Raw genomic sequence first — 13,640 nt, 5'->3', positions numbered from 1 at the left:
AAAGAAAGGAAAGGAGAAGCAGTCCTTCAGGTGGTAGAGAAAGAATAAAGAAACTTTAAAAAGAAAAGAAAATGTACAGATAAAATGTGTTTGATCTCGATTAGGAAAAAATAATGAAAGATAATATTTGCAGAAAATGAAGACAGATAACTACGAAGAGGAGAGAATCCACTAGAAAACTGGTTTCTCAGAGCTGGAGAAATGGCTCAGTGGCTAAGAGCATTGGCTGTTCTTCCAAACAACCGTACTTCAATTCCCAGCACCCATACGATGGCTCACACAATTTGTAACTCCAGATCTGGATTTCATTGATGTTACAGGAATTTCCCACCCACTTCTGAAGCTGCCTTGCCCCAAATGAACTGTTGGCCCTTGGCTTGGGCTTCTTATTGGCTAGCTCTCTCTTAATTATTAACCCATTTCTATTAACCAAAGTATTTCCATATGGCCTCATCTTAGCGGAGAAGGGTTCAGACCTGTTGCTCCTTTGGAGTCCTACATGGTGACTAACTCTGCCTACGAGAATTCACTTCGTCTGGTAGTCCCGCCTATCCTTCCCACCTGGCCACTAGCCACACAGGGTTTTAGTTACCAACCAATAAGAGAAACATATACAGAAGGGCCTCCCCCATCATGCTGCATACAGGTAGTATACAGACATACATCCAGGCACTCATAAACATTAAATTAAATTAAATCTCAAAACAAACAACAGAAGCCAGAAGGTAATGGAATGACAGTGGGTTAAGAGGAAAACAAACAAAGAAATGATTCCATCAGGGTCTGGCTGGGGTGAACAAATGAGTTACTTAGAGGAGCATGGCTCACTAAGGCAACTGTACCACCCGAGTCCCCTGCATCAACTTTGCAGCAGTTCAGGGACACCAAGGTCTCCTCTCCTGGGAAACTAAAGTGAATGGGAACAGCCTTGTGAGGATAATGGTATCTCTCCTATATTTCTTCACCCTTGTCAATCTCTTCCATCCCTTGAGGAAATGTTTCAATATGCAAAAAAACAGCTATTTATGTCATAAATACCTCAAAATTACTAAAAGAGATTGCTTATTTGAACATTTTGTTTTCTTATGTTTTGTTGCCACAAGGTCTCTCTATGTAGATCAGGCTGGCCTCAGTTTCACAAAGATTCTCCTGCTGACAGGCGGTAAGTTGGGCAATGAACTTGTCTTTATCTGTCAAATCACCACACATACCTATAAATATATAACTTACTAGTTTACAATTGGGAGAGATTGGGAGAATTTAATCAATACACCAGACAAGAAAGACCACACACATTCTCACACAGCAAATAATAAAAGCCTATATGACAATGGAAATAATGGCATCCAGTACAAAAGATAAACATTTCAACAAACTGTGATGGGACAATTGGTTTTGCATATGAAGAAATTGGAACACTGCCAGTGGTTTCTAACCAAATCATTACTTCGGATAAAAAGCTTAAATTGAACCCCCTCTCCCCCCAGTGGTGGCACACACCTTTAATCCCAGCACTCGAGGGCAGAGGCAGATGAGTTCCAGATCAGATTGGTCTAAAAAGCAGGTTCTAAGACAGCCAGAACTCTTGCACAGAGAAACATTATCACGGGGAGGGGGAAAAAAAAGATTGAATTTACTGGTTGGGATATTATTTACCAGAGGTCCAGGGCACCTGTGTGGGATTTTTCTTGATTCAATTATTGGAAGTGTGAAGCCCTACCCTGAATCTGTATCTTTGGAGGTGGAAAGTTCCCGAACAGAGCAGGAGGAGGAAGGTGTCAGTGGGAAAGCATCCAAGCTTTTGGGATGCTTATACCCAAGGGTCTTGCCCTCACTGGGCTTCACCCTGCCTGGGCGGGGCTTCCTTCGAAGCAAGGCTTATAGAAGGAACTCAGGTCCTCCCACAAACACTTCTGATCAGCCAGTCTTCCTGATCGCATCTGCCCTGTGCCTGAGAGTCCAGTCTCTTGCAGAAGCCAGACAACAGCTGCCTTGAACTAGGCACTGCAGCACACAAGTCCATCTTTTGCATCAAACTGTGTCTACTCCCAACCACCAAGTGCCAGACCCTCATCGCCACCAACATGCTGGGACCACGGCCCCAAAGCCCCGAGGACTATCTGCTTCAAGATGGACTCAACCCCGCCAAATGCCCCTGCCTCCGTGAACCCAGCTGCCCAGAATGGCTGGCACAGCCAGACCTGGAAGCCCCCAGCGGGCTCGCCTGGGAGGAGCCCAACTCGGTGGTGGTCGTGCCCGCTGGATTCACCCTGAAAGGCGACAACCTGCTGCTGGAGCCCAAACCCACATCGATCATGCAGGTATCGCTCCCTGGATACACCATCACCCTGGTTCTGGAAGACCTGCAGGTGCCTGGACAGCCTGGGGTCTGGCCCTGCACCCCGCAGGGGACCGCTATCATGGACATGCCCCCAGGAACACCTAGTACTCATGCACCTGGGATCCGCCAGTGCATCTGGATCACACATCGAAGGTCCGGGAAACGCCTCTCAGCCAGGTGAGGTCTCTCACGAAGACTTCATGATGTCATGGATGCATGGTTTAGCTGGCATGGACCCAGAACTCTTTGACTCCTTCACTGAGATGCTCAGCTCCTTGTTTGACAGGCCCTGGATGGAATCCCCTCCTAGTGCAGGGAGGTATGCTCCCTGATCCAACTGGAGCCTCAGAGAGAGCATGCTGGAGCCTCTGCCCAGCTCACCACTGCAGCCTCTGCCTCCATCTCCTCCGACAAGTCCGCAAGCCCAGCGCCCTCAGGGTCATCAGAAGCCTCCACGTTCTCCCTGCAAGGCCAGGAGGCGCCTTTTCTAGGAAAGGAAGACCTGTTTCCCCTACATGCAGCACCTTGGACAATGATTTTGCTGAATGCTGTAAGAGACTGATTTCCAGTGTGCCTCGAGACACCCAGGAACCGAATATCGAGACCCTGTGCACACAAGAGCTTTGGGCTACACACTGTGGATGGGAGATGAAAAAGGCTTCAACAAGAGTGGGGACACTAGATCTCACCCCTGAAGCTAAAATGCTGCCTTCGAAAATCAGAAGACGAATTTTCCAATTCAGGGCCTTGTCTGCATCGTGGCTTCCCTGGAAGAACACGGTCAGTGGCTGTCCCCTGTTTCTCCAAATCCAAGACAGCACTGGCTTCGCCATGCTGCCAGTGTCCTTTTATGTGTTCCCATGACTCGAGGGACTTGACCCTGCTTAGTCCTCCTGGACAGTTCAAGCTTTACTCCTGGGAACTGACACACCACAGTGGGAGAAGATGTTTCCCAGCCCTGAGTGTAGGACAATTCTTGACTTCTTCGCAGCCATGCCTGAACCTGCTGGAGTAACTTTCTCTGGTCTATCTCGTCATGACAACCAGACCTACACAGAGAAACCCTGTCTCAGAAATCACAACAAACAAACAAAGAAACAAGCACCAAAGACAGGTCCTGAAGAAAGCAGTTTGGAACAGGCTTACAGGCATGGGCCTTTGCTTCCTGACCCTTACCAAACAGAACCTAGCAGAACTTGGTCAAGTCCACCTTGCTTTCCAACAAAGAACTCTAGTTTCATCATGTCTTGCTTTTCAAAATGCTCTTTGTCAAACCAATGCTTGCAATCCCAACTTCACTTGTGCATCAATAAAGATGATAGAACATAGTAGCTGAGTGTGGACAAAGTGTTTATAAGAGTGTGGAAAGGGAGAGGGAGGGAGGGAGGAGAGAAGAGGGAGGGATGAGTAAAAAGGGATGCAGGGGGAGGGAGGGAAGCAGTGTGTCTCTGTGTCTGTGACTGAGAAAGAACACAATAAAGAGCACAAGCATTTTTCGGGCCTGTGTGAACATGCAAATTTGTTGAATATCAGCTAAGTTGTGAAATGGAGGGTCTCACCTTCCCTAGGCCCCACCCAGGATAAATCAATATCAAATATAACCTAATAAATACTAAACATGTTAAAATGTCAGTTGTGTGAAATTGCCTCTGCTTACCCACATCAGAGCAAAGGGTATTTTTTATTTGTTTTTTTTTTTGTTTTGTTTTTTCCAGACAAGGTTTCTCTGTATTACTTTGGAGCCCCCGGCACTAGCTCTGTAGACCAGGCTGGACTCAAACTCACAGAGATCTTGCTGCCTCTGCCTCCTGAGTGCTGGGATTAAAGGCGTGCCCCACCAATGCCGGGCACAAAAAGTATTTTTAAAAAATGGAAAAGAAAATGAACAACTAAAGGGATGCACGTGCACGCGCGCGCGCGCACACACACACACACACACACACACAAATCCACAAAAAGCCCCTGGAAATGATGGTTTTGGGTGGGAGAAGGCAATGTTTTTTAATAATATGAAAGGACTCATTGATGTGGCAACACCCACAGGATGACCCTTAACCATCCCTATCTACAATAGGAAGGTTGGCCCAATGCTGGTGGCACATGCTTTTAATCCCAGCACTCGGAAGGCAGAGGCAGGTTCTTGAGTTCGAAGCCAGCCTGTTCTACAGAGCTAGTTCCAGGACAGGCTTCAAACCAATACAGAGAAACCCTGTCTCAAAAATAAAAATATAAAAAAAAAAAAAAAAAAAACACTAAGATGAACACCCTCTTTTGTCAGGCCCTAGCTTGTCTGGTCTGAATTGTCCATAAGGCATTCAAACATACACACAACCAAACAAATTGCAAATGAGTAAAAGTTTCACAAAAAGAATGAAGAAACAAAACAAAAACAAGAAAACAAACAAAACTGAGGGCAGCAAGAACTTCTCATTTAGAGAAGTTGTGGTGTCTATTCTTGGTTGTCAACTTGACTCCGACTGAAATTAACTACAACCTCCAAGGTCCAGGGCACCTGTGTGAGATTTTTCTTGATTCAATTATTGGAAGTAGGAAGCCCCACCCTGAATCCATATCTTTGGAGGTGGAAAGTTCCCGAACAGAGCAGGAGGTGGAGAAAGGTGTTGGTAGGAACACATCCCAGCTTTTGGGATATAGACACGGTCAATCACACCATCCTGGATTTTAGGCTAGTTGGGTGGGTTACACAACACTCTTGTTGAAAGGATCATTGAAAAGTATTCCTCAAGTCCTTAGAGTGTGGTGACGAAGAGTTAGGAAAAGGAATGGAGACAGCAAGAGGAGAGGGTGGAGGGCCATGAATGAAATCCAAGTCTACTTTACACAGGTAGAAGGAAGTCATACTGACGCCCATTGTTTTGTATAGGGTTAGGAGAAAGACGGAAACAAATGTAGGGAAGACCGTGGGGACAGTGGTTCCAAGAAGATTAGCCAGCAGGGCACACAGAATCATCCCATGAATGTCTTTGGGGCTCTTAACATACTTTTCCAACAGATGTCAAGATACCCATGGAGTCGTGAGAAAATAATTCCAACGGCAGTACAAATCAAAGTGTGTGTAAACCCCATACGCATCAGCTCAGGGATACATAGCAAATAGAACAGATACAAGACTGTCAGCTGAGCCCCCACTCTGTTACATATAAATAAACAAAACAGTAATAAACAAATAAGTAGGCGATAGGTTGTGGCTCTAAGCTATTGCCTGTCTCTGCCTTGAAAGAAAGTTCATGCAGAATTTCCGCTGTTTTCACTACTCAGTGTGAATGTCTTTTTCTTTGCTTAAGTCACAGAGTGCCTTTCGCTGCAGTGTCATGGAAAAGTACTGAAGATACTCTTATACATTTTCTGTGCGTTTTCCTTTAGGGTTCCAAACTTGTGAAAAATATTTTCATTATGGATTTTTTCTCATCTTTATGGAAAGTAAAATGTTACTCTTAAAATTTACGTGTATGAGAATTTTTTTTACCTTTTTTAAGTTTATATTTTTTAGGTTTGTTTATTTTCATATGCATTGGTGTTTTGCCTATATATTTGTCTGTGCATGGGCCCCAGATTGTTTTGAACTGGAATTCTTGACGGTTTTTAGCTGCTGTGTGGGTTCTGGGAATTGAACCTGGTACTGTGGAAGAGCAGCTGTTGCCCTTAACCATTGAGGCAAATTTCAACCTTTATGGGTTTTTTTATTATTATCTTCATAATATTTTTCTTGATTCTTTGGGAATTTCATCACATGTAACCCATCAATCACACTCACTTTCCAATCATTATATCTGCCCTTCTCCCCACCATGGGACCTATATCCAAAGAAAGTAAAAGTTAATATAAAAAATAGAAAAATAAAGAAGTCCAATTTGTGGTACGACCATGCTCACGGGAGTGGCCTGAGATCTCAAGATACAGGGTTGAGCACTCCCCTTCAGCACTCCTGACAGAAGCCATCAATTGTGGAGAGCAAACTTCAGCTTCTTTGTCACACTTTTTATGAGTTCTCTTCAATGGCTTCCTGCTTAGGCTGTCACTTTTGGGGGCACAGTGGTTGTCATCGAGGTCTTCCATGTCCCTTTTTCAACTCTTGGGTCTGCAATCATTGTCATCACTGCAAAAGCAGTGTCCTTGTTTTGGCTGTCAGCAGGGGCATGTTTCCTTTCCTCCACATGGTTTCTGTTGACAGCTCAGATCTTGAACATGGGCTCCAGCTGCGGGAGGACTATGGACCCAGACAAGGCCCTTGGAGGTACCCAGACCACTGACATCACCATGGCCTCATGTGGTAGCACCAGCTTGGACATCAATGTGACTTCAGGCTGCATCATAGAACGTGGACATCAAGTGGTCTTTGGTGGTAACATTGGTCAGGGACATCAATACAGACCTGGGCTACAGTAGGACCTCAGACCCAGACATGCCCCTCTGTGGCCTCAGGTGACAATGCAGGCCACTCACATCAATATGGCCCCCAGCAGCAGCATGGCCCATTGCAATTAATATGGCCTCAGTCAGCATTGCTGACCATGAAGGTCCTCAGGCTTTATCATAGACTGGGGTAGCATCATGGACCACAGACACCAACATAGCCTCTGATGGCATCATGGACCAAGGTGATCCTTCAAGGAGGTACAATCCAGAAAGTGAACTATTTCTCATGGCAGGCTTCCATCATTGCTCAGAGCCAGGGAAATCCCACTGCATACCATCTTGCTTGACCCTACTGGGAAACATGTTCCACTGTTTACCTCAGCCATCTCTCACACCTGTCTACCTCAGCCAGCTCTCACACCTGTCTACCTCAGCTGGCTCTCACACCTGTCTACCTCAGCCATTTCTCACACCTGTCTGCCTCAGCCGGCTCTCACACCTGTCTGTTACTGACAATTTGCCCGAAGTTCTACCTCTCCTCAGCACACATACAGCTCCATTTTTTGTCTTTCCCACCTCTCCATGGTACATTTGATCATCATATTGGCCTCACCTTGAGGCCTGGCTGGCTTCTGTCACCTGTCCCAGGGAACATGTTCTTAAAGCTTTTTCTTAGAGACATCATAGGAAAACTTTACAGGTACGCATGAAGAAGAAAAGACACGATGGAAGAATGAAAATAACATAATTAGAAACACTGATGTCTGCCAGCTAATGTTGAAGCTGAAGTTTGGGGAATTCGGCATGGCACAGGAGCTGAAAGAATAAATTGGGCCAGATGGTGGTGATGAACACCTTTAACCCCTTGGGAGGCTGAGGCAGGTGGATCTCTGAGTTCAAAGCCGGCTTGGTCAGCCAGGGCTACACACAACAAAACCCTATCTTCCAAAACCAAAAACAAAAAAACAAAACAAAAAAAAAAGCTAGATACTCCTCTCCTCCTTTCTCACCCCATCCATCCTTCAACAGAATCCCTCAGAGAATTCCCTCTCTTCCATGCCTTCACCATACAAAAGGCACACTTGGCACACATCATATTGAAATCTTTATCTAGGTGAGCCCAGGCCTCAGCAATGGCTGTGGTATTGATCAGCATGCACGTGGCTCTCTGAACCTTGGCCAGGTCTCCACCAGGTACCATGGTGGGAGGCTGGTAATTAATGCCAACTTTGAAGCCAATGGGGCACAATCCACAAACTGGATGCTGCCCTTGGTCTTGATGGTAGCAATGGCAGTACTGACATCTTTGGCAACCACATCATCATGGTCCAACATGCAGCAAGCCATGTATTTACCATGGAAAGGGTCACATTTCACCATTTGGTTGGCTGGCTCAAAGCAGGCATTGGTGATCTCTGCTACAGAATGCTGCTCATGGTAGGTTTTTCCATCAGAGATGACAGGGCATGTATGGGCATAGGGCAGTGGATATGGGGGTAGGGCACCAGGTTGGTCTGGAATTCTGTCAGGTCAATATTCAGGGCTCCATCAAATCTGAGGGAAGCAGTGATGGAAGTCACAATCTGGCTAATAAGGCAGTGTAGGTTAATATAGGTTGGGTGCTCAGTGTCAAGGTTTCTACACCAGATGTCATATATGGCCTCTCTGTCAACTATGAAGGCACAATCAGAGTGCTCCAGGGTGGTGTGGGTGGTGAGGATGGAATTGTAGATCCAAACCACATCAATGGAAACATAGGGTGTGAGTACATAGAGAACTCCAGCTAGGACTTCTTTCTGTTATCAACAGAGAGCCCCTCTATCAGCAGGGAGGTGAACCCAGAGCCAGTTCACCCCATACAGCGTGAAAACAGAGAAGCCCTGAAGACCTGTGCACTGTGTAGCCAGTTTTTTAATTAGTTCCAAAACTAATTATCAATGATCTCCTTGCCAATGATGTAGTGGTCACAGGCACAGTTATTGGCAGGAACCTTCCTTGCCTGTGAGGAGCTGGCAGTAGGTACCAGTGCAAATATCATCAGTAACTAAGGGTTTCAGATCTATGAACACTGCCCAGGGTACATGCTTGCCACCACCTGGCTCACTGAAGATGTGGACGGAGCCAAGTACACCCCCCCAATGGTCCTGTCACTCGCATCTGGCCATCAGCTTGGATGGCATGTTCCAGACAGTAGGTCTCCCAGCAGGCATTGCAGATCTGGACATCAGCCTAGCCAATGGGGATGGGGATACACTCATGCATGGTAGCTACAAGTTAGAAGGCAATGGTGACAGAAGCAGACCCTGGATCCCCAGTTGCCATTCCCAACAACTAAGAGTCAAGGTAAGTAGAACAAAGAGGCCAAGATACTTTCTTGAAATAGTAACTCTTCAAATGTACTGCTTATCCCTTATCAGATCACCCATCTATTGCAGTTTAATAAGGATCTGGATAACAATTAGGCCAAACAGATGTTTATTCAGGGAGAAATAAGTCACAACATAGACAGGTGAACACCAGCAGGTTCCTGCTTCCAAGAATGCCTCAGGAAGTCCTCCTGCCCCCGTGCAACTTGCAAGAGAGCTTCCCCCCCCCTCCTCTGACCTAATTCCCCCAGTCACTTCCACCCCTGGCTCTACCACCCAATGGGCGTGGTCAGTGCCACAGAAGGAGACAAAGTGAATGGTTTTAAAAAGACAGAGAGGAGCTGGGTGTGGTGGCACACACCTTTAATCGCAGCACTCAGGAGACAGAGGCAAGCAGGTCTCTGTGATTGCAAAGTAAACCTGGTATGCAGAATGAATTCCAGGACAGATAAGAGTTACACAGTGAAACCCTGTCTCAAAAAATGAAAAAATAGAAGAAGAAAGAGTAATAATAAAACCACGTAAAGATAGAAAGCTCAGAGAGAATTTGGATACTGTATGATGTTATATTGTCTTTGTATCTTTTGACTGCTGAGGAAATAACAACTGTTAAAACAAATGCTGCTGGATCAATCCAATTTATATATTTTAAAAATGCTTTGACCTCAAAATTTAAGTCTAAGGACAAGTTACTGGGGGAAAGGATTTCTATTTTTGTTTCCACAGAAAATAAAAAGCTGTGGATTCCTTCCAGACTAATGTGGTTTGATCAAGCCAGACCCCCTGAAACAGAGTTGCAGGTGATCCAACATTCAAAACATCTTTAACAAGGCAGCCTTGCAGACTACAGCCAGGATTTCTGCATCTTCTTAGGATCCCCAATGACAGCACCCCCTATCAACAGGAAACAGTTTGAAAATAACGACACCCAAATTCCCAAATATCTTCTATAAATGTTTGTTTTCATTTAAATAGGGTTGGTTATAACTGGTTAATGATCACAACCAATCTCATTTTAAAGGTAAAATGGGGATTATGATATAGATATTAATACTTTGTTTTGAAATGGATTTTCATTTATTGATACAAATTTAAAGTCAATCTTGTGATGAATATATTTCTCCACTTGTTTAGGTATTGTGTTTATGTAGCTCATTTAGAAATGTAATGTATAATTTAGTACAGATTTTAGATAGTTACCTATAATAGTCAAAACTTATAGCTAGGTGAGTTAGGCTTTCTAGATATGCAGAGATGTATTTGAGATAGATAGGCATTCTTCAAACCTTTCAGAGGCCTACAGAATATGGCATTTAAAATGGTTTAGGGTTTTTCTTGACAGTGAGACATAAATGCTCCTGGCAACACCACCTGCATCAGAAAGGAAGATGGACATCAAAGAAATGTGTTAAGAAGTTACTTTCAATATGGCAAGACTAGCCATTTGAGCAACATACTGCTCTTGTCTGGACTGTTTGACTTTATGCTGAATAAACTGTACATGCAGGACCCACAGAAAAGTGACTACTGATTCAAGATGGATATTGCTACAGAGTTCCTGCTTCATGGAAGAGTCTGCCAGACAATCTGCAGGGGACACACACACACACACACACACACACACACACACACACACACACACACACACACATGACTGACAAAAAAAATACAAGAAGACAGTTTAAAGTTTCCTGCTTTGCTGAAGAGTCTGCCAGATACACTATGGCCTATGGGCTGAAGATGAAAGATTACAGAAGAACTTCGGGTGACTGACCAGGCAGTGAGTTGTCTCTGTCATTTCTAAGGTTTATATATTCTCCTTCTGTGGTCTTTGATGAAGTTGAAGACAAATAGTTATGGTTATAGTTTTCCTTAGTTAGGATTAAAGATAAGTTACATATAGGACTTTAGACTCACAAAGATAGAATAGATGATGGAATATTTTCTTAAATCTTACTAAATGTAATGGACTAAATATTGTTAACTGTGATTCATATTTGATAACTGTTGTGTTATATATTTTGCTTTGTAAGGTTAAAACCCTTCCTTTTATTTAGACAGAAAAGAGGAGATGATGGGAGATGTCATTCTGTAAATATGTTTCTCATACTGGTTAATGAATAAAGCACTTTTGGCCAATAGGAAAGCAAGACAGGTGGGACTAGGAGACAAAGAGGAAAGAGGAAGTAGTAAGGAGGAGTCAGCATGGAGAGACTGGGGTGACCAGATGCAGGCCCCATTCCCCCGGGTAAGATGAAAGCACGTGGAAATACATAGATTAACAGAAATGGGCTAATACTTAAGACAGAGCTAGCCAATAAGAAACAAGTAACTGGCCAACAGCATTATATCAAATACATTGTCTCTCTGTGTATTAATTTGGGCTGGTGCGGCGGTGGGACCAGACCAGCGGCGGGCGGAGAAACTTACTCCTTACACCCATCTTTTTGGTCTTAAACTCCCTCAGTCTTAGCCTCGGTTTTCTTCTTGCTGAATGCGTACATAGGTGGGTAGACAGACAGACAGACAGACAGCAGATTGAACTGTCTCCTACAGTCCTTTGCTACTTTGCAAGCAAGGGTCTAAGCATGGTCATGCAGTTTTGTTTTGTACAGCCTACAAAGTTGTGACAGATTATTGACTTTCATGGAGGCAGCAGCATGATCTGTGACTGACTGAAATGAGGAAGGAAGAACTTGTCCCTAAATCCCTCCCATCCACTGAGCCACTTTAGGGCTACCGCAGTGCATTCGAAGGCATGCAGCCACCAGGAGTGCAGCGTCTTTATTCCTAAGCAGGCAGTGTTTAGCTATGTTTTTCTCTTGAGTTTGGTTTCAGATTTTAAGTTGTTTGTCATTGTTTATCTTCTTTTTAAAAAAAAGATCAAGCCAGGCATGGTGGTGCATGCCTTCAATCCCAGCACTCAGGAGGCAGAGGCAAGAGGATCTCTGAATTCAAGGGCAGTCTGGTCTACAGAGTGAGTTCCAGGACAGCCAGGGCTACACACAGAAACCCTGTCTCAGAGAACAAAAGCAAAGCAAAGGGACACAGTGAGCTGTGGTGTTACACACTTTTAATCTCACCACTCAGGCAGAAGTAGGCAGATTTGTGAGTTCAAGGCTAGCCTGGTCTACAAAGTGAGGTTCAGGATATCCAGGGCTACATAGTAAGACCCTGTCTCCAAAGGGGTTATCCAATGCTGTGCTCTCTTGCAATTAACACTCTAACCAACAACCCTGAACTTCAGGGAAGTCTGGATTTGTCTTGGGATAATAAAATTCACCAGAGCACACGCCATTCCACAGCATAGATATTTGTCTAATTGGCTTTCAAGAATTGTTCATACTAATGAGCCATAACCCAGAACTGGCAGTTGTGTGTTAGTACTATTTTAGGATCTTTTTTTTCTTTTCTTTTCTTTTCTTTTGTTTTTGTTTTTGTTTTTCAAGACAGGGTTTCTCTGTATTGTTTTGGAACCTGTCCTGGAACTAACCCTATAGACCAGGCTGGCCTCGAACTCACAGAGATCTTCCTGCCTCTACCTCCCAAGTACTGAGATTAAAGGCATGCACCACCAACACTGGGCTAAAATCTTTTTTTAACCATTAAAAAAAAACTATTGTTTATAATGCCATAAATGAGAATCTTTCAACACACATAACCCTTATAACAGTCTCTGGGGAAAAAAAGATTTCCATTATACCCAAGTTGTTACCAGTCAGTCAAAATAAATAAATAAATAAATAAATAAATAAATAAAAAAAATAAAAATAAAAAATAAAAAACTGGATAGATATAAAAGATAATGTTTATGTTGTTTTGTGAACAATTAAATTATACAACTAATACCATATTCTTTGCTTGGCTTTTTTACTAAGCTGTATTTTTAAAACATGACATAAATGTGTGTAATTTATTTCTAATAAAGATTTGAATTCCATATGAATATGCTTTATTCTACTGATTAGTTCATTTATCTTACTTGTTTTTGAGATGGAGTCTTCCTGTGGAAACCAAGCTGGCCTCAAGCTCAGAGATCTCCCTGCCTTTTCCTTCAAGGCACTGGGGTTCCTGGGAGGCCTGCTTTATTCTGAAGGAAAATAAGAGGAGCAGTGGATCTGGGGGAGGGTGAGGGGAAGTGGGAAGGGAGGAGGGAAACTTCAGTCAGAATGTACTGTATGAAAGAAGAATTTTTAAAAAAAGAAAGAAGGAAAGAGAAGAAGGAAGAATGAAAGAAAGACAGACAGGAAGGAAGGAAGGAAGGGAGAGGGAGAGAGAGAGGAAGGAAGGGGGGAGAGAGATTAGTGACTGCTGGGAACAAGAGAGTTTGTCTACTTCAAAGGTGACTCCCCCACACCAGTGGTTCTCCAGGGTCAAATATCAGCTATCCCACATATCAGAGTTAGAGTGGGTGTGGCCTTGTGGCAGAACTGTGCCCCTGTGGGTGGGCTTTGAGGTTTCCAAAGCTCAAGCCAGTCCCATTCTCTCCCCCCTCTCTCTCTTCCTCCCTCCCTTCCTTCTTCCCCCTGTCCCCTCCCTCCCTCTCTCTCTCCCTC

General features: G+C 44.1%; 1 pseudogene; it reads right to left on the bottom strand.

The window, feature by feature from the left end:
• Positions 1-7,740: 7,740 nt before the first annotated feature.
• LOC127234243 (tubulin alpha-1B chain-like) lies at positions 7,741-8,980 on the bottom strand (annotated as a pseudogene).
• Positions 8,981-13,640: the final 4,660 nt, after the last annotated feature.

This window comes from Phodopus roborovskii, unplaced genomic scaffold (assembly GCF_943737965.1).
Source record: "Phodopus roborovskii unplaced genomic scaffold, PHOROB, whole genome shotgun sequence".
Lineage (NCBI taxonomy): Eukaryota > Metazoa > Chordata > Mammalia > Rodentia > Cricetidae > Phodopus > Phodopus roborovskii.
This window is presented reverse-complemented; position numbering and strand designations above follow the sequence as displayed.